At 38.1% G+C, this 22,005-nt stretch overlaps 1 protein-coding gene across 3 annotated transcripts in view; it reads left to right on the top strand.

Annotated features, from left to right (window-relative positions):
• The window catches only part of Rbm41 (RNA binding motif protein 41), a 54,647-nt gene that overhangs the window by 14,077 nt on the left and 18,565 nt on the right, over positions 1-22,005 (top strand). The gene's annotated exons all lie outside the window — the stretch shown is intronic.

Here is a 22,005-nt window from a genome sequence, read left to right as displayed (position 1 = left end):
CTTTATGTCTTTCTTGAAGTCCTCCAGCATCATGATCAAATATGATTTTGAAACAAGATCTTGCTTTTCTGGTGTGTTTGGATATTCCGTGTTTGCTTTGGTGGGAGAATTGGGCTCCGATGATGCCATGTAGTCTTGGTCTCTGTTGCTTGGGTTCCTGCGCTTGCCTCTCGCCATCAGATTATCTCTAGTGTTACTTTGTTCTGCTATTTCTGACTGTGGCTAGACTGTCCTATAATCCTGTGTGTCAGGAGTGCTGTAGACCTGTTTTCCTGTTTTCTTTCAGCCAGTTATGGGGACAGAGTGTTCTGCTTTCGGGCGTGTAGTTTTTCCTCTCTACAGGTCTTCAGCTGTTCCTGTGGGCCTGTGTCTTGAGTTCACCAGGTAGGTTTCTTGCAGGGGAAAAGTTGGTCCTACCTGTGGTTCCAAGGCTCAAGTTTGCTCGTGGGGTACTGCCTAAGTCCTCTCCGCGGCGGCAGCAACCGGGAAGATCTGCACCGCTCTTTCCGGGAGCCTCCGTGCACCAGGGTTCCAGATGGCGTTTGGTGTTTTCCTCTGGCGTCTGGATGTGCACAGAGTGCAGTCTCTTCTGGTTTCCCAGGCGTGTCCGCCTCTCTGAAGGTTTAGCTCTCCCTCCCACGGGATTTGGGTGCAGAGAACTGTTTATCCGGTCTGTTTCCTTCAGGTTCCGGCAGTGTCTCAGGCGCAGGGGTCCTGCCTCTCCTGGGCCCTCCCCTACGGGAACCCAGAGGCCTTATACAGTTGCCTCTTGGGCCAGGGATGTGGGCAGGGGTGGGCAGTGTTGGTGGTCTCCTCCGCTCTGCAGCCTCAGGAGTGCCCACCTGATCAGGCGGTGAGGTCTCTCTCCCACGGGGTTTCCTCAGTTGTTTATTATAGTTTTTATAAACATACTATTAACCTAAATTACTTATTACAAAATAATGAATTTCATTGTGACATTTTCTTATGTGTTATATTTCTTAGATAACATACTTTAGTTGTAGTTATGTACTACTTCTTCTTTTCCCTCTCTGAAGAAGTTTTGATGGATTTTCATCACTTTTGGTGACAGCCTTCAAATTTCTGGTGCGCAGCCTTCTCTTGTAGCACAAATATTCCACCTTATTGCTTCTGCCTTTTGTGGCTTCTGCTAAGTCAGTTGTTATTTTTCCTTGGATCTCTTTCCATGAGTCTCTCTCTTCTCTTGAGTTGCTTTTGTAACGGTTCACTCTTGGGCTGGAGAGACAGCTTAGTCAATAATGTGCTTGCCTTGTAAATGTGAGAACTTGAGTTCAAACCCCAGAACTCACATAAAAAGCTGGGCATAGTGACATGTGCTTGAAATCCTGGGGCTAAAGAGCAAAGTTAGATGGATCCCTGAGCCTTCCTGCTTGGAGAACACCAAACCAATGAGAGATCCTGTCTCAAAAAGCAAAGTGGATGGCTCCTGAGGAACAACAGTGAGGTTATTCTGTGTCCTGTACATACGTGGTCACTTATGTACATGTCAAGCCTCTGTAATATGAGTCACCCCTCACACGCACACATACAGACACATACATGTGCATGCACACATGTATATACACACAAATATTTACTCTTTGCATTCTTTTTTGGTAGTTTGGATGTGTATATATAAGACTATATTCCTTTGGGTTTATTCTACTTTGAGTCTGTTGAGCTTTTTTGATGTGTAGATTCTTCTTTTCCATCAGTTCGGAGATGTTGCTGGCCATTGCTTCTCGAAACGTTTTCTTTTCCAGCCCCCACTTTCAGCCTCTGAGAATCCTGTGATCTGTCCGTGCTGTCTTTGAGGGTTAATCATTTGTCTCATTCTCTGAGGCTGTTAATATTTCCTTGCCCTTGTTTGTTTTTCCTTCCTGGACTGCATTATTGTTCTCTGAGTAGATAGTGGGGTTATCTTCAAGTTGATGGAGTCTTTCTTCTGCTAGCTCAAATCTGTTAAGTTCTATTCGTTCGGGAAGTGGTCACGTCAGTAACTGTGCATGCAGCTCCAGAGTTTCTGCTAGGTTCTTCATTTTCATTTCCTCTGCTTAGTTTAGTTTCTATTTTATCAGATAGTTTAGAGTTTTTTCCTTCAGTTGGTGAAGGAACTTAGAATAACTGTTTTAAAGTTTTATCTAGTTAGCGTGATTCTGTTGATTCTTTTTCTCTTCCTATGTATGGGTCATACTTTCCTCTTTCATTATAATATGTTGCATTTTTGTTGAAAATGAGAGATTTTAAATAGTATAATGTGGAAATTCTAAAAACCAGTCCACCATTGCCACTGCCCCATGGATCTGCTGATGCCATTATTTAGTAAATTTCTTTTGTATTGAATTCTAAGAATTATGCCTTCTCTCTGCTTCCTTAGCAAAGTAATCCTCTAAAGATTGAAAAGAGTTTCTTTCCTTAAAGTTCTTGAACCAGAATGTCTATCATCCCTTGCTTGAGGGTCTATGCGTGCGTAGCTCGGAACACTCTTTCAATACTCAAGGCTTGCTGGCTCTGCCTTTGACGTCACTTACCGCTCATGCTAAGCCTAATGTCAGCCCAAAGTGAGATAGTAGGGTCTTCTTGGATCCCAGCTGTCCTGGGCACATATACAGATTTGTTTGTGTTCATTGCCTCCCAGATTCTTGGGAACATATCTGAATCTTTCAAAGTCTGCTTTTCCTTTTAAGTTTCTACAAGGATTCTGTACATTTTGATCCTCCTTGCCCTTCACTCCCTCCCCTCCCGTCCTTCATGTTCCCCTTCTCCACATCTCACCCTCCCCATCTTCCTGTGCTTTTATTTTTTTAATACCCGCAACAAGTACAATTCCAGCAGCTCATATGTGCATGAGTAGAGGGCAGTGCACTAGAGCATAGGCACCCTACCGGGGGCCATATCCTTTCAGAAAATGACTCTGCCTTCTATAACAGCCATTAACTGCCAATAACTCCTCAGCTCAGGGTGAGGGTTTATGTTTCCGTGGCCCCTGCCCCACTCGCATTCTGGAATGCTGGCTGCCTTGATCCTGTGTGGGATCTTTTCATTGGCCCCTTTTAGCTTCCAGTGTTAATCCCATGTCAAGCAGATGTACTGTATACAACTTCTGCAGTTCATTTTGACAAATGCCTTGGGGATGAACTCTTCCTACAGTGAGGGATATCAGTGAGCTCAAAGACAGACAGTCTTCAGGATGTAGCTTTCCCACGGGTGCCAGGCATATGAAATAGCAGAGTTTCTGAGGGTGGACTTTTGTGATGTTCTAGAACTCTTCTACCCCTTTGAGTTCAGCTGCTGCCAAGTTACAGCTTCTATAATGACAGTAATGTTCACTCTTTTTAGGACTTTGAAGCTGGGGAAAAGAGATGGGATTATGAAAAGTTGAAATGCTACACACGTTACTTACTAATCTTACTTTTTCTTGAAATACTGTTCCATGTTTTATTGCAAGCATTTAATTTTCTCCCCAAATTGATTTTGACTTCTTTTTCCCAGTGTTCTTTTGCTTTTAGGACACAGATCTTTAGAGGTTTTTACTTTGTCACTCCAGAAATGCCTTCTCGCCATCATTTTACCTCTGCCCTATTAATATTATTGCATTGGGGGAAGAGAAGGCTTTTATAGCATGGAGCTGGGTCATTTTTTTTCTACTTTATTGAGTTAGCATTTACTGCATACCATAAAACTCGTTCCTTAAGCGCACAATTCAGTGATTTGTGGTAAATTTATAGAATTCATCAACCATAACAACAATCTAGTTTTAGGACATTGCTGACACCTCAAGGACTGCTATTAGTTTTTGTTTATACTCGAATCTCGGGCAGCCAGTGAGAAAATACCCGTCCCTATGGGTTTACCTACTTGGGACATTTTATATAAATGATTGGTGCTCTCAACTTCAGTATAACGTTTTCATTATATCTAGAACATTCTATCTAGAGCTAGTATTTTTCCAGTGTTTCTTCAGTGATTCGGTGTACATGCAGAGAATATCTTCAACCCTTACCCAAGTACTTTGCAATCTCAGCTTCCCTTTCTTGTTTGCACAGAGCCTCATGGTTAATCAAAAGTGACACCATGTGGCTTTTTCAGGTCTTTCCTGAACATGCACAAACCTAAGTCTGTGGATTGTCTGTCTGTCTGTCCATAGATATGTATGTATGTGGGTAGACCTGTACATATGCTTGATGTTTTTAAAACCTCATAAACCTTTCATTTCCTAGATTTTGCCTTTTGAAGCCTTTTATTAACTTGTGTTTTCTCCAACTGTTATCTTCACCTCTATGAAATTCAACAATGGCCTATGAATATTTTTGCCCAAAGCTCCTAGAAGAAAAGGTTGTGATCACTTTCTGAGCTTTGAGTTTGTTCAGATAAAGGGAGTGTCCTTTGAATTTCCTGAAGGAAATTCCACACGGCTGCTGCCTCATTCTTCGCCCTCTACTGGTGGCCCCTGTTGCTGTTTTTTGTTGTTTTTTTTTCCTCTAAGATTTCAAATCACAGGCTTTGAAAGTTAATCACTAAAATAGGAGTTGGGATGGAAGTAGGGTATATTAAAGCTCTGAAAAACTAATTACTCTTACAGAGATCCAGCTATTCTTCCTAAGAGATCTTTCCCAGGGTGTTTGACTATTTTCTAGAATTTTAAGAGTTGGTTCTAGCGATTTTTCTTATTGCCTTTTTAGAAAAGATGTTTCAAAGGGTCCTACTCTGTTTTTTCTGACATCATTTTAATGGCATGTAGTTCAAAGCTCTGGTTTGTGATTTTGATGCCATGTAAGCTACTGCTTTTTGAGACTTCTTTTTTTGGTCTTATAATGACAATTTCTTTCTAACTCAGGGTCATATCAATTTTCTTCTGTGTTCTAAAAGACTACAGTTTCAGCTCACACATTTAAGTCTATGATCCATTTTGAGTTACTTTGGCGTATGGTAGAGATTTATATTCCTCTGGGTGCACACACACGCGCGCGTGCGCACACACACACACACACACACACACAGATTATATATACAATTAGCATTACATATAAAAACACTGCCATTCACATTAAAATTGTCTTGACACCATTGTAGAAAGTCAATTTCCCATAAATGTATTTCAACTTTTTTCTTTCTGTTTAGTTTCTTGTTGTATTTTATAAGGGTCTCATGTAGTTTAGGCTGGTCCTGAACTACTATATAGCCAAGGATAGTCTTGACCATCTGATCTTCTTATTTCCACCTTCCAAGTAATAGGATTAAGCAGCTAAGTCTGGCTGTCTTTCTATTTTCAGCAACTTGATGAGTTCTGAGCATGAATTCCTTCGTTTACATTCTAGATCTTTAACCACTTAGCTGTCTACTACTGTTTATTATCCACAGACTTCAGATGGACCCATATATTCTCACCAAGTTTTGTAACTCTACTTTGTGGGTTAGGCTAGGTAAGCTTTCTAACTCCACTGCGTGAGACAGATGGAGTGAAGGGAGTTTATTTTGTCTTACCTAGCTGATACTTTGGAAGGCTTATTTATGCCAGTCATTGTGCTGAACACTTTTTTTCAAACTGATGCATTTACTTCTGGCAACAGCTCCATAAGATGTGACACTATTACATATATTTTACCAATGACAAAACTGAGCTTCTGAGGAAAATAAGTAACTTTCCCCAAACCCAGATATTAATTAGATATGCTGTCCCTGAAATATACCATGTTTAGAAAAATCAATTATGCGTTGGCCATGGCACTTTTTTTAAAGATTTATTTATTTATTATATATAACTACGCTGTTAACTGTCTTCAGTCACACCAGAAGAGGGCATCAGATCCCATTTCAGATGGTTGTGAGCCACCACGTGGTTGCCAGGATTTGAACTCAGGACCTCTGGAAGAGCACTGAGTGCTCTTAACCACTGAGCCATCTCTCCAGCCCAGCTATGTTTTTGTATATGATTTCAAAAGAGTCTATCTTGAAACTGCCTTCTTTTCCTTTGCTGTATGGAAGGGAACTTCAGACTTCTTGTATACCAGGCAAATGCTCTGCCACTGAGCTAGATCTCCAACTGTTGAGGTCTGAAATATACTCTTTGGCCGTGATTTTTCTCCTTTTGGTTATTTTTTTTTTCCATTTTTGAAAGAGTCATGCCATGTAATGCTGACAGGCCTGGTACTTGCTGTGTGGCCCAGGCTGGCCTTGAGCTTTTGGTAACCAACTGCTCTAAGTCTTTCAAGTGTGGAGATAACAGGCCTGCACCACCATGCCCAGCTGTAGTCTTCTTACCTGACCAGCTCTCAGAATTCTCTTAGATCTGTTATGCCATGTCTTTAATGTGTCGAGATCTCTACTTCTTTTTTCTTTTTATTAATCATTCCATTAGTTTACATCTCAAATGGTAGCCAACTTCCTGGTTACCCCTCCACAACCCATGCATCCCTCATCTGCCCTCTTCTCCCTCCCCTTTACCTCTATGAGGGTGCTCACCCACCCACCCACCCTCTCCCACCCCACCGCTCCAGATTCCCTACACTGCAGGTCTCTACTTCTTTTTCCTTTTGCTTTGTAATCTCTCTTCTTTGGCCTGGTTGGTTCCTCTTCCTTCCCAGTCTCATTCAGATTCAACCTCAGAGAATCAACCAACCAACCTACCTTCCTCCTTCCTTCCTTCCTTCCTTATTTCTTTATTTCTTTATTGTCTCTATTTCATGCCTCTTTAGACAAGTCTCAGCTGATTGTCTTTCTTTAGCCTGCCTTGTGACCTCTACTGGAGAAAAGTCACGTTGGGTCATTAGTACTTCACTAAATTCCTCATCTCTGGCGCCATCTAAAGCTTGCCCCTTCACCCCTCTGTCTGTATCCCTAGTCCCCAATCAGCTCTCTGTTTCATTCCTTATGAGGACTGTTGGAGACCTTCATTCCTTCCCCTAAGCTACCCTTGCATTATTTTTAACAGATGGCTTTCTGTCCAATTCAAAGCCCAAGAACTTCCATCCGCGTCGTCCCCCAGCAATTTGCTGACTTGCTTTCTCATTCTCCCTTTCTTCTCCCTTCACTGAGAGATAGGGGGCTCTGGTGCTTAGCGCTAATCTTTATACTCCAGGGCTGGATTCCATCCTTATCTCCCAAGGGAGTTCAGCTGGCCATCTTTTCCTTTGAGGGCTCTAACATAATAACCATTGGGTCATTTACCAGTTTCGCCTGAGTAAAGACCTTCTATCTAAAGAACTCGAAAACTGGGGCAGGAGGAAGTCCTTTAGCATTTTAAGTTCTTGAATAAACAAAACACTTGGATATTCTTTTACTATATACCTTAAGTAGCAGTTAGAGAGCCAGAATGATATGCATCTGTTAATATTGTTGATATCTTAAGTAGGGAGTTATTTTTCTGATCTTTTTGTTTTCAATGAAAACTTTCAAACACCCAGAAGAGTAAAAAAGATTTCCCACAAACACCCATTATTACATCACAGTCTAGATTGTATCCTTGATATACTTTATCACATATCTGTACTTCTAAATACGTATCCATCCATTTTGCTTAAACATGAATTTTGGTTTTTTTTATTTTTTTATTTTTTATTGGATAGTTTATGTATTTACATTTCAGATGTTATCCCCATTCCTGGTTCCCCCCCTCTCCCATCCCTTCTTCCCCTGCTTCTATGAGGATGCTTCCCTTCCCACCCACCCACTCCCACCTCAACACCCTGGTATTCCCCTACACTGGGGGGTCCAGCCTTCACCGGACCAAGGGCTTCTCCTGCCATTGGTGCCCAACAAGGTCATCCTCTGCTACATATGCACCTGGAGCCATCGGTCTGTCCATGTGTACTCTTTGGGTAGTGGTTTACTCTCTGGGAGCTCTGGTGTGGTCTGGTTGGTTAATATTGTTGTTCTTCCTATGGGGTTTGTTCCCCCTTCTAAGAAGGACTGAAGCATCCACACTTTAGTCATCCTTCTTGAGTTTCATGTGGTCTGTGGATTGTGTCTTGGGTAATTTGAGCTTTTGGGCTTATCAGTGAGTACATACCATGTATGTTCTTTTGTGACTGAGTTACCTCACACAGGATGATCTTTTCTAGTTCAATCCATTTGCCTATGAATTTCATAAAGTCATTTTTTTAATAACTGAGTAGTACTCTAAAAGTTGATATAAATGTATACTCTCAAATACATCAGCATTCATATTGTTGGCTATAGTTAAATATTTATTTTGATTCTACCTTCATAGAATTTTCATGTTATTAAATATATAAACCTTAAGTGTTCATCTGCCCATTTATAGACAGTGTATGGTTCTGAATAGTGATCTAGTAAGAAAGTGGATCCGCTCTTCAGGCACTGGTTTATATCATTTGCCAGTTTCCATGGTCTACATATTTCCACTGTGGACAGTTGAAGGCTATACCAATCTGTTATCACTCAGCAGGGAGTTGAAAATGGGGGCACACAATCGTTAGGCCATCTGCAGCACATGTTACATGTGCATAACCCAACACTTGTCAAATCATATAGATTACCATCATTCCAGAAATTCCCATCATACTTCTTTCCAGTAACTCCCATCCTAGTCATCCAGGGGCAAATACACTTTGATTTTTTCTTCCCAGTGTAGATTAGTTTCTATACTGTCTAAATAGTTCTGTCCTATTCTAGAACTTTTTATAGATAAAACAATACACTAACTACTCTTTGTGTAAAACTTACCTAATTCAACATAAAGTTTTGAGGTACACTGTTACGTATACCAATAGTTTATGCCTTTCTCTAGCATACTTTGTAGAAGAATTTTAGATAATCATTGTATTAGATTCCTAAGGCTGTTAATAAATCACAGAAATATGGTTTTGTATAACAGAAATTTATTTCCTTCACAGTTTTGGAGGCAAATCAAAGTATTGATGGGCCAGTCTTTCTGTTGGCGTTAAGAGCATATCCATCCTAACCTTTTCTAGCCTATACCGCTTGCCGGTACTCCTGGATAGTCTGTAATGTGTAGATACATTCTAATCTTTACCTTTGTCTTCAAAATGGCATTCTCTTTGTTTCTATATCTTCATTTTACCTTTTGAGTGTTGTATTCATTAGGTTTCCAAGGCACCCTAGCCCAGTATTGACTTATAGTTATTTAACAACAGATTTAATTATTATATTATCAAATACTACCAGTTTGAGGTTCCAAGTAGAGATAGATTTTAGAGATATTCTGTGCAACATAGTACCCTCTGTCCTCGGATCTCTAAAATTCCATATTCTACCCAGTACATGTACTATACATTGCAGACTACATTTACATGTTAAAGAGTCTCACACTTCATTCTTTAAATCACTTAAGCAGGCAATGGTGGCACATGCCATTAATCTAGCACTCAGGAGGCAGAAGCAGGTAAAATCTCTGAGTGTGAGTCTAGCCTGGTCTACAGAGCAAGTTCCAGGATGGCTGGGACTACATAAACAAAGAAACCCTGTCTTAAAACCCTGTGGATGAGTTTCAGGATATAGTCCATCTTGAAACAAAATTTCTTTCTTCCTACCCAGAGGCTTGTGTAATTGAAAAGGAAATCATGCTATGTAATGGTGAGGCAGGCATATGATAGACAGCCCCACACCGAAAAGGCAAGATAGCAGGAATAAAGGGATTACTGAACAAGTTAATCACGCAACAGAGCAAGTTTTATTCCTTAGTGTACTCTGAACGCCTTTTCTGACCTCTGCAACTGGTTCTTTCCTCTTGGTCATCCTTCATTTTCTCCCAGGTCTGCCTCCCACCAGGCTCCCAGTGGTTCTGGTGAAGAATTATCAGATGCCTTATCAGCCTTGAGGAAGTCAAGAGAGCCATTCAGTTAGACCCGAGGCTCTCTGCAGATCCTTCTCAGATAATCCTGTCCTTTTCTCTGGCTTCTGGTGGTGATTGAATCTGTGAGTCATTCCCAGAATCTTCCAGTAAAAGTTTATCTGGCCACAGGCCTGGACCCTTTTCCAGAACACTCTCTGGTTAGCTTTAGGATTTTTCAGCTTATCAAATGTTGGTTTCTTTCTCCCTAATAATTAGATTTACAATTTCTATCTTTTAAAAAAAAGATGTATTTATTTATTTTTTTTATATGAGTATACTGTAGCTGCCTTCAGACACGCCCGCCAAAAGAAGGCATCAGATCCCATTACAGATGGTTGAGAGCCACCTTGTGGTTGCTGGGAATTGAACTCAGGACCTGTGCTCTTAACCACTGAGCCATCTCTCCAGCCATCAATTTCTATCTTTTATGTTACAATTTTATTGTGAGCATCAAGAAGAAACAGCTCTTGTCTTTCACACTTTGCATGTCTCATTTTCATATCTAAATTTGTTACTTACAAGGTAGCTTTTACCCCCAGTAGCATGAAAGCACTTCAGCCAAATTTCTGCCACTGTATAACAAAGATCACCTTTCTTCCAATGTCAAATATCACTCACTACTTTTTCCTAAGACCTCTCTCGAAATTCAGTTAATACTTATATCTGTAGCAACATTGTATTCATGATGAATATGGACACATGCATATACATATGCATACACATAGTGTCTAGGGTTACATGAGCTTTATTTACTATTCACTTCTTTCTTTTTTTTTTCTTTTTTCTTTTTTTCGGAGCTGGGGACCGAACCCAGGGCCTTGCGCTTGCTAGGCAAGAGCTCTACCACTGAGCTAAATCTCCAACCCCTATTCACTTCTTTCTAAGCCTTTACCACAACTGCGTTTAAAATCTGTGTCTCTGCCAGTGGACTCCTGATGGAAATTTGGGCTTATGCTATTGCAAGCGTCAAAATTCTTCCAGCATCATTCCATTTCCCAGTCCAAAACATGGATTGGCTTTGTAGGGTTACCATAACAAAACAACAGAAATCTAGTGTCTCGTGGTTATGATGTTGGCTAAGTTGCTTCCCTCGTAAAGCTCTTGGTGTGTCATAGTCCTCTTATCACTGTTTCTGTTATCACATGTATTTTCTTTCTATAATTGTGGCACTGTGTCTTCGTTGGCCTCCTCCTAAGAACACCAGTCTTTGGACTTAGGCCCTTTCCTGAGCTGTATGATTTCATCTTGATTAATTATATCTGCAAAGACCTCTTTCTCCTTTGAAACTGCATTCGGAGGCTTTGGGATATTCTTCAACCCAATATGTTTATTACTGCCTCACCCTCACCTTTCATTTACATTTGTACAAACTGTATGTTTTAAATGACAAGAATGATCATTCTGAAGGCTACTTCAAACATTTATGTTCAATAAGATTAGTAAATAGAGCAGTGGAAAACTGTAAAAGCCCTAGTAAATAGAGCAGTGGAAAACTGTAAAAGCCCTGTATGCCCCTCACAAACCACAGCCCCCTTCTGTTCAGGTGTAATTACTGTCCTGATTTGTGATAATAATTTTCTTTTTACTACTTATATATCCATCAGATATATAAGTGTCTACTTTTTCCTGTGATTAAACACTGCTAGTCAATTGAACTGCACATATACTGGGTCTTCCTTTTCTACTTAATATTATATTTGTGAGATTCATCCATATTACAGTTTGGAGCTATAATAAATTCATTTTCACTGAAATATAGTATTCCTTTTTACGAATACTGATTTTTTGTTGTTGTTGTTCTGCTACAACAGGACATTTGGAATTAGCATCATTATCAGTCTTGCTACATGATGCTTCTTGTACGGGAATCCTGGGAATACATACGTGAGTTTTTCAGGATTTATACCTTACAGTACAATTGAGAGATGACACATTCCCAAGTCCTCAACTTTAATAAATATTAACTAAGATCTGAAGGATTTCCCCGAATTAACATTTCAGCAGTTGTGGAAAAAGGCTCAGGTTGCTCCATACCCTCAAACTACAGTCTAATAGATGTTTACTACGTTTCCCTTCTTCTTTAGTCTTGGAGTTAAGAATCAACATTATTACTGTTATGCTTTACAGTTTAGGCCTTATTCAAGTTTTATTTAACCTATCATTTTGACATTTTTGCAGTATGGAAAAGAATTAAAATAGTACCCGCTAAACTACTTGAAATAGCTGTCAAATGAAAGTAGGATTTATTCTTTTACATTTCTATGTGAGAGAGTGGTTCACTTATTTGTATGCATGTGGACCATGTGCATGCCTAATACCCACAGAGACAAGAAGACATTCAGCCTCCTAGAACTGTTGTTATGGGCAGTTTTGAGCTGTGATGTGTATGCTGGGAAACAAATATGGGTCTTCTGCGAAATTAATAAACACCTTAACTACTGAGGCTTCCCTTCAGACTGTAGGGTTTATTTTTAAGTATTTCACTATGTATTTCCTAAACGCAGTTTCCTATATAACCGTAATATTATGACCATCCTTGAGAAAATATTGTGTTACTACTGTAATTTTCTCTAATATACATTTTGTAATCAAATTTCTGATCTTATCTAGGATATAATTATGGATCACACATTGCATTTAAATTGCTTTAGAATAACTCTTATGGTGTGTGCGTGCGTGCGTGCGTGCGTGCGTGCATGTGTGCGTGCGTGTGTGTGTGTGTGTGGTATGTTAAATAGTGTTGTTTCCATGCATTTATACTTAACAGGAGTTTGTATTTAATTTCATTTTCTAGATAGCAAGTCACAAGGGGCACCTCACAACTTGATTGAACATGTGATCAGCGTCCTTTGTGAATAGGCCTTGCATTATTTGCCTGTTTAACAAATGTGAAAATGCCTAGTTTCGTCTTTGTGTCTTTGTGTCAGGTGTTGTCTTGGTTCAGATGTCATTGTCATTTTAAGCCTGTATCAGTACTGTATCAGAACTTGAGTTTGGCCGGACTCAGTGGTCTCCAGCTACCTACTCCTTACTGCAGGAAGGAGGAAGCTCCACATGTTTGGGCGTTGTGCGTATTGGACATTCTATCTTCAACTGTCTGATATACTTCCCTGTAATCTATACAGATTCTTCTATATAAGGCTATGGACTCATTTGTTGGTTATATGAGGTTAGGGTATCTATTCTCACTCTATTTATTTCACTCTTTATGATACCTCTTGATAAATAAAGATTTTCATCTTTATAGGATAAAGTGTTTTAATATTCTCTTTATGCTGAAGGCTTTCGGTGTTCCTGTTAATCAATCCCTCCTAGTGTGAATGTAGGAAGGTGTAGTTCTTTGTTCAAAATTTTAAAGTTTTTGTCCTTTACATTTAGGTCTTTAATCTACCTGGAACTGATTTCCGTATATATTGTAGTTTCTTTCTTTATCCTCACATAGATAGTATCTAACCAACAGCCAGAGTCTACATCACAGTTAACTTCTGTACAATAATAACAGGCATCCTGAAGCTCTGCAGACTCACATGGATTTTACACTTTCACTGCCAAGCTTGCTTTATGCACTTACCCAGTTCCAAAACACATTCCTCAGTGGAGTGTTTGAGTCTTGTGTCCATTTGTAATTTGGTGGCGTATCAGTCGTTTTGGTAGTATAGACTGAGATTTGTGAAGGCAGGTCCTTTATAGGCATGATGCTTTTTCTGATCCATTGTCTGTCTTTCCTTATGTTCTTTTTTTTTTATTAACTTGAGTATTTCTTATATACATTTCGAGTGTTATTCCCTTTCCCGGTTTCCGGGCAAACATCCCCCTCCCCTCTCCCCTTCCTTATGGGTGTTCCCCTCCCAACCCTCCCCCCATTGCCGCCCTCCCCCCATAGACTAGTTCACTGGGGGTTCAGTCTTAGCAGGACCCAGGGCTTCCCCTTCCACTGGTGATCTTACTAGGATATTCATTGCTACCTATGAGGTCAGAGTCCAGGGTCAGTCCATGTATAGTCTTTAGGTAGTGGCTTAGTCCCTGGAAGCTCTGGTTGCTTGGCATTGTTGTACATATGGGGTCTCGAGCCCCTTCAAGCTCTTCGAGTTCTTTCTCTGATTCCTTCAACGGGGGTCCTATTCTCAGTTCAGTGGTTTGCTGCTGGCATTCGCCTCTGTATTTGCTGTATTCTGGCTGTGTCTCTCAGGAGCGATCTACATCCTGCTCCTGTCTGCCTGCACTTCTTTGCTTCATCCATCTTGTCTAATTGGGTGGCTGTATATGTATGGGCCACATGTGGGGCAGACTCTGAATGGGTGTTCCTTCTGTGTCTGTTTTAATCTTTGCCTCTCTATTCCCTGCCAAGGGTATTCTTGTTCCCCTTTTAAAGAAGGAGTGAAGCATTCACATTTTGATCATCCGTCTTGAGTTTCTTTTGTTCTAGGCATCTAGGGTAATTCAAGCATTTGGGCTAATAGCCACTTATCAATGAGTGCATACCATGTGTGTTTTTCTGTGATTGGGTTACCCCACTCAGGATGATATTTTCCAGTTCCAACCATTTGCCTACGAATTTCATAAAGTCATTGTTTTTGATAGCTGAGTAATATTCCATTGTGTAGATGTACCACATTTTCTGTCTCCAATCGTCTGTTGAAGGGCATCTAAGTACTTTCCAGTTTCTGGCTATTATAAATAAGGCTGCGATGAACATAGTGGAGCACGTGTCTTTTTTATATGTTGGGGCATCTTTTGGGTATATGCCCAAGAGAGGTATAGCTGGATCCTCAGGCAGTTCAATGTCCAATTTTCTGAGGAACCTCCAGACTGATTTCCAGAATGGTTGTACCAGTCTGCAATCCCACCAACAATGGAGGAGTGTTCCTCTTTATCCACATCCTCGCCAGCATCTGCTGTCACCTGAGTTTTTGATCTTAGCCATTCTCACTGGTGTGAGGTGAAATCTCAGGGTTGTTTTGATTTGCATTTCCCTTATGACTAAAGATGTTAAACATTTCTTTAGGTGTTTCTCAGCCATTCGACATTCCTCAGCTGTGAATTCTTTGTTTAGCTCTGAACCCCATTTTTTAATAGGGTTATTTGTCTCCCTGCGGTCTAACTTCTTGAGTTCTTTGTATATTTTGGATATAAGGCCTCTATCTGTTGTATGATTGGTAAAGATCTTTTCCCAATCTGTTGGTTGCCGTTTTGTCCTAACCACAGTGTCCTTTGCCTTACAGAAGCTTTGCAGTTTTATGAGATCCCATTTGTCGATTCTTGATCTTAGAGCATAAGCCATTGGTGTTTTGTTCAGGAAATTTTTTCCAGTGCCCATGTGTTCCAGATGCTTCCCTAGTTTTTCTTCTATTAGTTTGAGTGTGTCTGGTTTGATGTGGAGGTCCTTGATCCACTTGGACTTAAGCTTTGTACAGGGTGATAAGCATGGATCGATCTGCATTCTTCTACATGTTGCCCTCCAGTTGAACCAGCACCATTTGCTGAAAATGCTATCTTTTTTCCATTTGATGGTTTTGGCTCCTTTGTCAAAAATCAAGTGCCCATAGGTGTGTGGGTTCATTTCTGGGTCTTCAATTCTGTTCCATTGGTCTATCTGTCTGTCTCTGTACCAATACCATGCAGTTTTTATCACTATTGCTCTGTAATACTGCTTGAGTTCAGGGATAGTGATTCCCCCTGAAGTCCTTTTATTGTTGAGGATAGTTTTAGCTATCCTGGGTTTTTTTGTTATTCCAGATGAATTTGCAAATTGTTCTGTCTAACTCTTTGAAGAATTGGATTGGTATTTTGATGGGGATTGTATTGAATCTGTAGATCGCTTTTGGTAAAATGGCCATTTTTACTATATTAATCCTGCCAATCCATGAACATGGGAGATCTTTCCATCTTCTGAGGTCTTCTTCAATTTCTTTCTTCAGAGTCTTGAAGTTCTTATTGTACAAATCTTTTACTTGCTTGGTTAAAGTCACAACAAGGTACTTTATATTATTTGGGTCTATTATGAAGGGTGTTGTTTCCCTAATTTCTTTCTGGGCTTGTTTCTCTTTTGTGTAGAGGAAGGCTACTGATTTATTTGAGTTAATTTTATACCCAGCCACTTTGCTGAAGTTGTTTATCAGCTTTAGTAGTTCTCTGGTGGAACTTTTGGGATCACTTAAATATACTATCATATCATCTGCAAATAGTGATGTTTTGACTTCTTCTTTTCTGATCTGTATCCCCTTGACCTCCTTTTGTTTTCTGATTGCTCTGGCTAGAACTTCAAGAACTATATTGAATAAGTAGGGAGACAGTGGGCAGCTTTGTCTAGTCCCTGATTTTAGTGGGATTGCTTCAAGTTTCTCTCCATTTAGTTTAATGTTAGCAACTGGTTTGCTGTATATGGCTTTTACTATGTTTAGGTATGAGCCTTGAATTCCTATTCTTTCCAGGACTTTTATCATGAAGGGGTGTTGAATTTTGTCAAATGCTTTCTCAGCATCTAATGAAATGATCATGTGGTTTTGTTCTTTCAGTTTGTTTATATAATGGATCACATTGATGGTTTTCCGTATATTAAACCATCCCTGCATGCCTGGGATGAAGCCTACTTGATCATGGTGGATGATTGTTTTGATGTGCTCTTGGATTCGGTTTGCCAGAATTTTGTTGAGTATTTTTGCATCGATATTCATAAGGGAAATTGGTCTGAAGTTCTCTTTCTTTGTTGTGTCTTTGTGTGGTTTAGGTATAAGAGTAATTGTGGCTTCGTAGAAGGTATTCGGTAGTGATCCATCTGTTTCAATTTTGTGGAATAGTTTGGATAATATTGGTATGAGGTCTTCTATGAAGGTCTGATAGAATTCTGCACTAAACCCGTCTGGACCTGTGCTCTTTTTCGTTGGGAGACCTTTAATGACTGCTTCCATTTCCTTAGGAGTTATGGGGTTGTTTAACTGGTTTATCTGTTCCTGATTTAACTTCGGTACCTGGTATCTGTCTAGGAAATTGTCCATTTCCTGCAGATTTTCAGGTTTTGTTGAATATAGGCTTTTATAGTAAGATCTGATGATAATGGTGTCTTAAAGCACAAATGTTTTAATGAAGTCCAATTTAGTATTTATTCTGTTATTATTTAAGCTTTTTGGTATCTTAACCAAGAAATCTTTCCTGGAATCAAAGTTAAAAAAAAGTAGTCCTCTCTGTGTTCTTGTAGAATACCTACTGTCTTTGTCCTTATATTTAGATCTGTTTGTTATGCATGGAAATTTGTGTTTGTAAGGTATGACATAACTTCTTAATTTTATATCAAGATTTCCAGTTGATAAACACTGTATCTTGAATTTCCTTGTATTATTTTGTTTCTTTGATCTGTATTTATGACTTTATGTCGCAAATCCTTACTGGACCTTTATAGTGAGTTTGACAATCAAGAGTAAGTCTTCCAACTTTACTTCTATCCAAGGTCTTATATATCCCTGCAAATTTTGTCAAGACTCTTGTTGATTTTTCTACATAAATGCTGAAATAATGGAGATTGGATTGAATCTGTCATTTAATTTAGTGACAATTTCTCCTAGTCCATGAACAGACAATGTCTCTTCCTTTATTCAGATCATCTATAGTTTCATTAAGCATTATTTTTATATAACTATATATATTTATATTTTATAGTGTACCAAAGCTCTACTTCTTATATTATTTCTAAACATTTTATTCATTTTGACACTCTTATAAATAGAATTGTTCTGCTTTATTATCTTATTCTTCTCTGCAAGTATACAGAGTTCTGTTGGGTTTTGTTTTCATCTTGTATTTGTCTAACATGATCTAATTAAATGTTTTATTGATTATTTTATTCTAGTGGTTTCAATATGACTAACTTGGACTTTTCTACACGGGAAAAATGTGTTTCCTATGAATAGAGACAGTTTTTCTTGTTTTCTTGTCTGGAAACTTATTGTTTACTTGGTTTTTCCTTCTGTTTTTCAGAACCTTCAGTACATTGTTGAATGGAAGTAATGTGACCTAGTGGTTTTGCTTTATCCCCAATCTTCTTTTAGTATAATATTTTTATTAATTCTTTGCTGTTCAAACTCAGCTTCTGGATGGAGGACAGCAAGTGCTCTCTTCAGAGGGAAACATCTGTTTTTAATCTATTAATCTTAGCTCCAGGTTTTCTATACCAGCTCTCTACTTTCTTATGGTTATTATGATTAATTACCACACATTGGGTAACCTAAAGCAACAGACTTCTTCTAGTATAGACCTAGAGGTCAGAAGTCCTAAGATCAAGTTGTTAAAATGGTTCTGAAGATTAGGTGAATATTTAATATACTTCACCAATGAGTCGTTTTGAGTGTGCATGTTTCTTTGGGATAGCTAGTTGATTACTAACTTAGCCTCTAAGTTAGTAACTAACTTAGCCTCTCTTAGCATTCTCTTTCTGGAATTGTGTTGATGATTGTTATGTTCACAAATTTGTCAATCCATATAAATTTTCTCTCATGTTGACTTAAAGTTCTTCACAGTGTTTCTATGTAATCACATTTCCATGAGTGTTGACACTTCCTCTTTACTTCTTCATTTCAATCATTGTTTTTCCTTCTCTTCAATTTTTTGCAGACAGCAGACAGACTTGGAGATGGAATTGATAGGATCCAATTTGTTTGGCATTTTATGTACCTAGCACTAATTAAGCTCCACAGGGTTTTGTTTGTTTAATTGGTTTTTGATTGGTTAGGTTTTCTTTTTTTTTTTGTTGTTTAGTTTGTTTTGTTTTTTGTTTGTTTGTTTTTTCAGACAGGGTCTTATTCTGAAGCTTGGCTAGTCTGAAACTCACTGTACAAATTAGTCTGGCCTCAAACTCACTAAGATATGTGTCCCTCTAATTCCTGAGTGCTGGGATTAAAGATTTGTGCCCCTACTGGTTCCAACCATCTTTAAGTTCCTGGGTTCTTTGCTCATTGATATCATCTAAGAACCCAGAACAGTGACTGACTCGTAGTAGTCATGGTATACATATTTTTGATTATATACTTTAGAATGCTCATGCAGTTCTGGTGGTCCCACAGCCTCGCTGATATGGTCAAACATCAAGTTTTTTTCCTATGGATCTCCCTCTTCATCTGACTTGCATTTCACCAAACTCCAATGTGATTAAACACTTTTAATATATCTACTAGTTATATATATTTTCCTCTTTCATGGAAGATTCATCAATCTTTCCCTCAATTTCCTCTTGGTTGCCTACCTCTGTTTCTTATGGATATATGGAATTTCATACACTCAGTATTTGCACTCTAGTTATCTGTGTAATAAATACCTTATCCTATGGTTTTTCTATCTACTGATGACTTTTATTTATTTATGCCTTGTGCCATAGCATATGTGTAGAATTCATTGAGCCATGTTGTTGATTCATTATATGACACTTTCGATGATCGAGAAGTTTTTACTGTAATGCAGCTGTATTCAGCAATTGACTCCTCATTTTCTAAGTGACTAGACCTTCTGTACCCTTTTAAAATACAATAGTTTAGTTTTGAAATTAAAATATTTATTTCCTCCCTTCACTTTCTTCCTTCCAGCCCCTCCCATGTATTTCCCCTTTGCTCTTTCTCTAATTCATGGCTTCTTTTTCTTGATTCACTTTTTGTATCTTAAAAGATAACTAAGCTTATACATTGCTGGTAGAAATACAGAAAAGTACAATTACCTCAGTGTGGAATTTGTATATTAGAAGTACATAAACATTTACTCTTTGTCTCAGCAATTTCACCTTCTAGAATTTATTTGAAAGAAATGCCTGAAAAATACCAAATCGTGTGTGTGTGTGTGTGTGTGTGTGTGTGTGTGTGTGTGTGTCTATCACATATTTGCACACACACAAGGCTAATTTTCAGGGCATTGTTCAAAACAGCTTAAGACTTCAGATATAAAACCAATATTTCAGGGTTTATTCATAGAAAAGTATCCAAATAACTATAGTACATATATACACAGTATTGCATAACTGTAAGAAGTCAAAAGAATAGCTTTTATATTGATATAGAATTATTTTTAGGACATATTGTTAAAATCAAAGCACACTTCAGACCAGTATTTACATAGGAAAAGAATATAACTAATGAATATCATGTATGTATATATATAGTTTCAAAAAAAGGAAATACTGGAATTATAAGTCAAACTTAATAAGAAATAGTATTTATGGGGAACACAGAGAATGAAACAAAGGGATCAGAAATAGAATGATCCTTCCTTAAAGGTACAGTATAACTCTTTTCAATTTAGAGCCATATAAAGGTTTTGCATGATTACAAATGTAATAAAAACTTTAATCAAAAACAGAGAAGAGCTGGGGGGTGGACTTCACAGTCGAGTGCTTGTTTAACATTCACTAAGCCCTGAGTTAGGTCTGCAGCGTCACATGCACCCAAAACTCAAGAGAGAAGTCATCTATAAAAGTCAAAAAAAAAGCTGAAGCAAATAAATCAAATGAGAAACATGAGGGGTAGCATAACAACCCAGATAATTACTGCGGTGACTTTAAAGTAATACATGTCTATTACTAGCAACATGTACTCTAAGGACTGCAAATAGAAAAGTATACCCAAGCATTTTATTGTTCCTTTATTAGTATTTTATTTTGGTTTGGTTTTGTATGTTTATTGTTATTTATTAGTATTGCTTTGCAGATTTTCAATTATGTGAGTATATTGTTAGAGAAAGCTAATAAACCAACTTGGTAATAAATATTATTCGAATCTGAGGGACTGGAAGTAAAGCTCAGTGACAGAGCACTTGCTTAGAAGGCAAGCAGTCCTGGATCTGATCCTCAGGACTACCAAAAACAACCCTCCAAACCAAAGAAAAGAAAAGAAAAGAAAAGAAAAGAAAAGAAAAGAAAAGAAAAGAAAAGAAAAGAGATACAAGTCTAAAATCAGAGTTTAAGAACAAACCTTGTCATAGTAAATTTGAATTGGAAATGATATTCTAAATATAAGATCTTTTTTTCTCCTATAAACTATCCCAGCTTTGTCTACTGCAGAGGCTTAGAAGCAACAACGATGAACACTGAACAACAGTAGTTTCCAAGTCATTTTTATTAAGGGGAACTAGGGATCCTTGAAAAATAGTCCAGTTTCAAGTTAGAAAATATACAAGATCGGCTTGGGACTCCTATGAGTCCTAACTGGGACAGTTTGTCCACTACCACAAATAATTATTATATTTAATTGAAACATAAGCTATCATAAAAATGCATGATTTCATAATTATACTGCAAATAACCACTGGTCACCATTAGGCCTTTCCTTACTCTTGTGAATAATGAAAAGCAGATAGAATGGAGCATTTATCCTGCTTTTTTTAATATATAAAACTAGGTTCAGGAAAGCTAAAGAGTTGATGCTTATTGATTCCAGATTAAAAACTCAAAGGAAATAACAGAGTCAGGAAAGCCTCATTTTATAATTCACAGTAAGTTAATAGATCTAAACAGTAATCGCCAAGGATATAAAGCCCAAAGGTAAAAGTTGTCTGGAAGTAAATAATGATTGAGGGATATAACAAATAGCACTTAAATCCACTGATTAATTTTAACATCACTAAAAATGTGCTCAGTGACTATTATGTGCCTTTGGACATGGTACAATAGGAAATACACAGCTATATATGAATTGTTTTGCCTTAAATATTGAACATAGATCCAGTTAAATTTTTACGGAAACCATGTTTAATGTAGCTTTCTAGATCATGTAAATGGTCTCTAACTGTTCTTGATAATCTGGTATATAAGAGCAATTATATATCTGTTGAGAATTTGAAATGCACTAAATTTGACCCAAATTGATAAATAAAAAATAGTAAATACAAGTGCCAAAGACTACTGAATTAGACTAGTTTAACTATCAAGAAATGCAAGAAATTAGGAAGAAGTTATCAGAAAACACTTCATTTATGAAGACAATTTCTTCATAAAATAGACAATGGTTCTATAATATCAATGGATGCAGGAGAAAAGTTGAGAAAGGAATGGGACAGTAAAGTTATTTAGAAGATGTAATAGCCAAAATCTGATTTACATATTGATTATATAACCAAGTACTTTAAAAACATCACAGAAATAATCAAGATATTTCAAATATAACTTTGGAATCAAGTGATATGTAGGGATTATTAAGTTCATGAGACTGAAAACACCATCC

This window comes from Rattus norvegicus, chromosome X (genome assembly GCF_036323735.1).
Source record: "Rattus norvegicus strain BN/NHsdMcwi chromosome X, GRCr8, whole genome shotgun sequence".
Lineage (NCBI taxonomy): Eukaryota > Metazoa > Chordata > Mammalia > Rodentia > Muridae > Rattus > Rattus norvegicus.
This window is presented reverse-complemented; position numbering and strand designations above follow the sequence as displayed.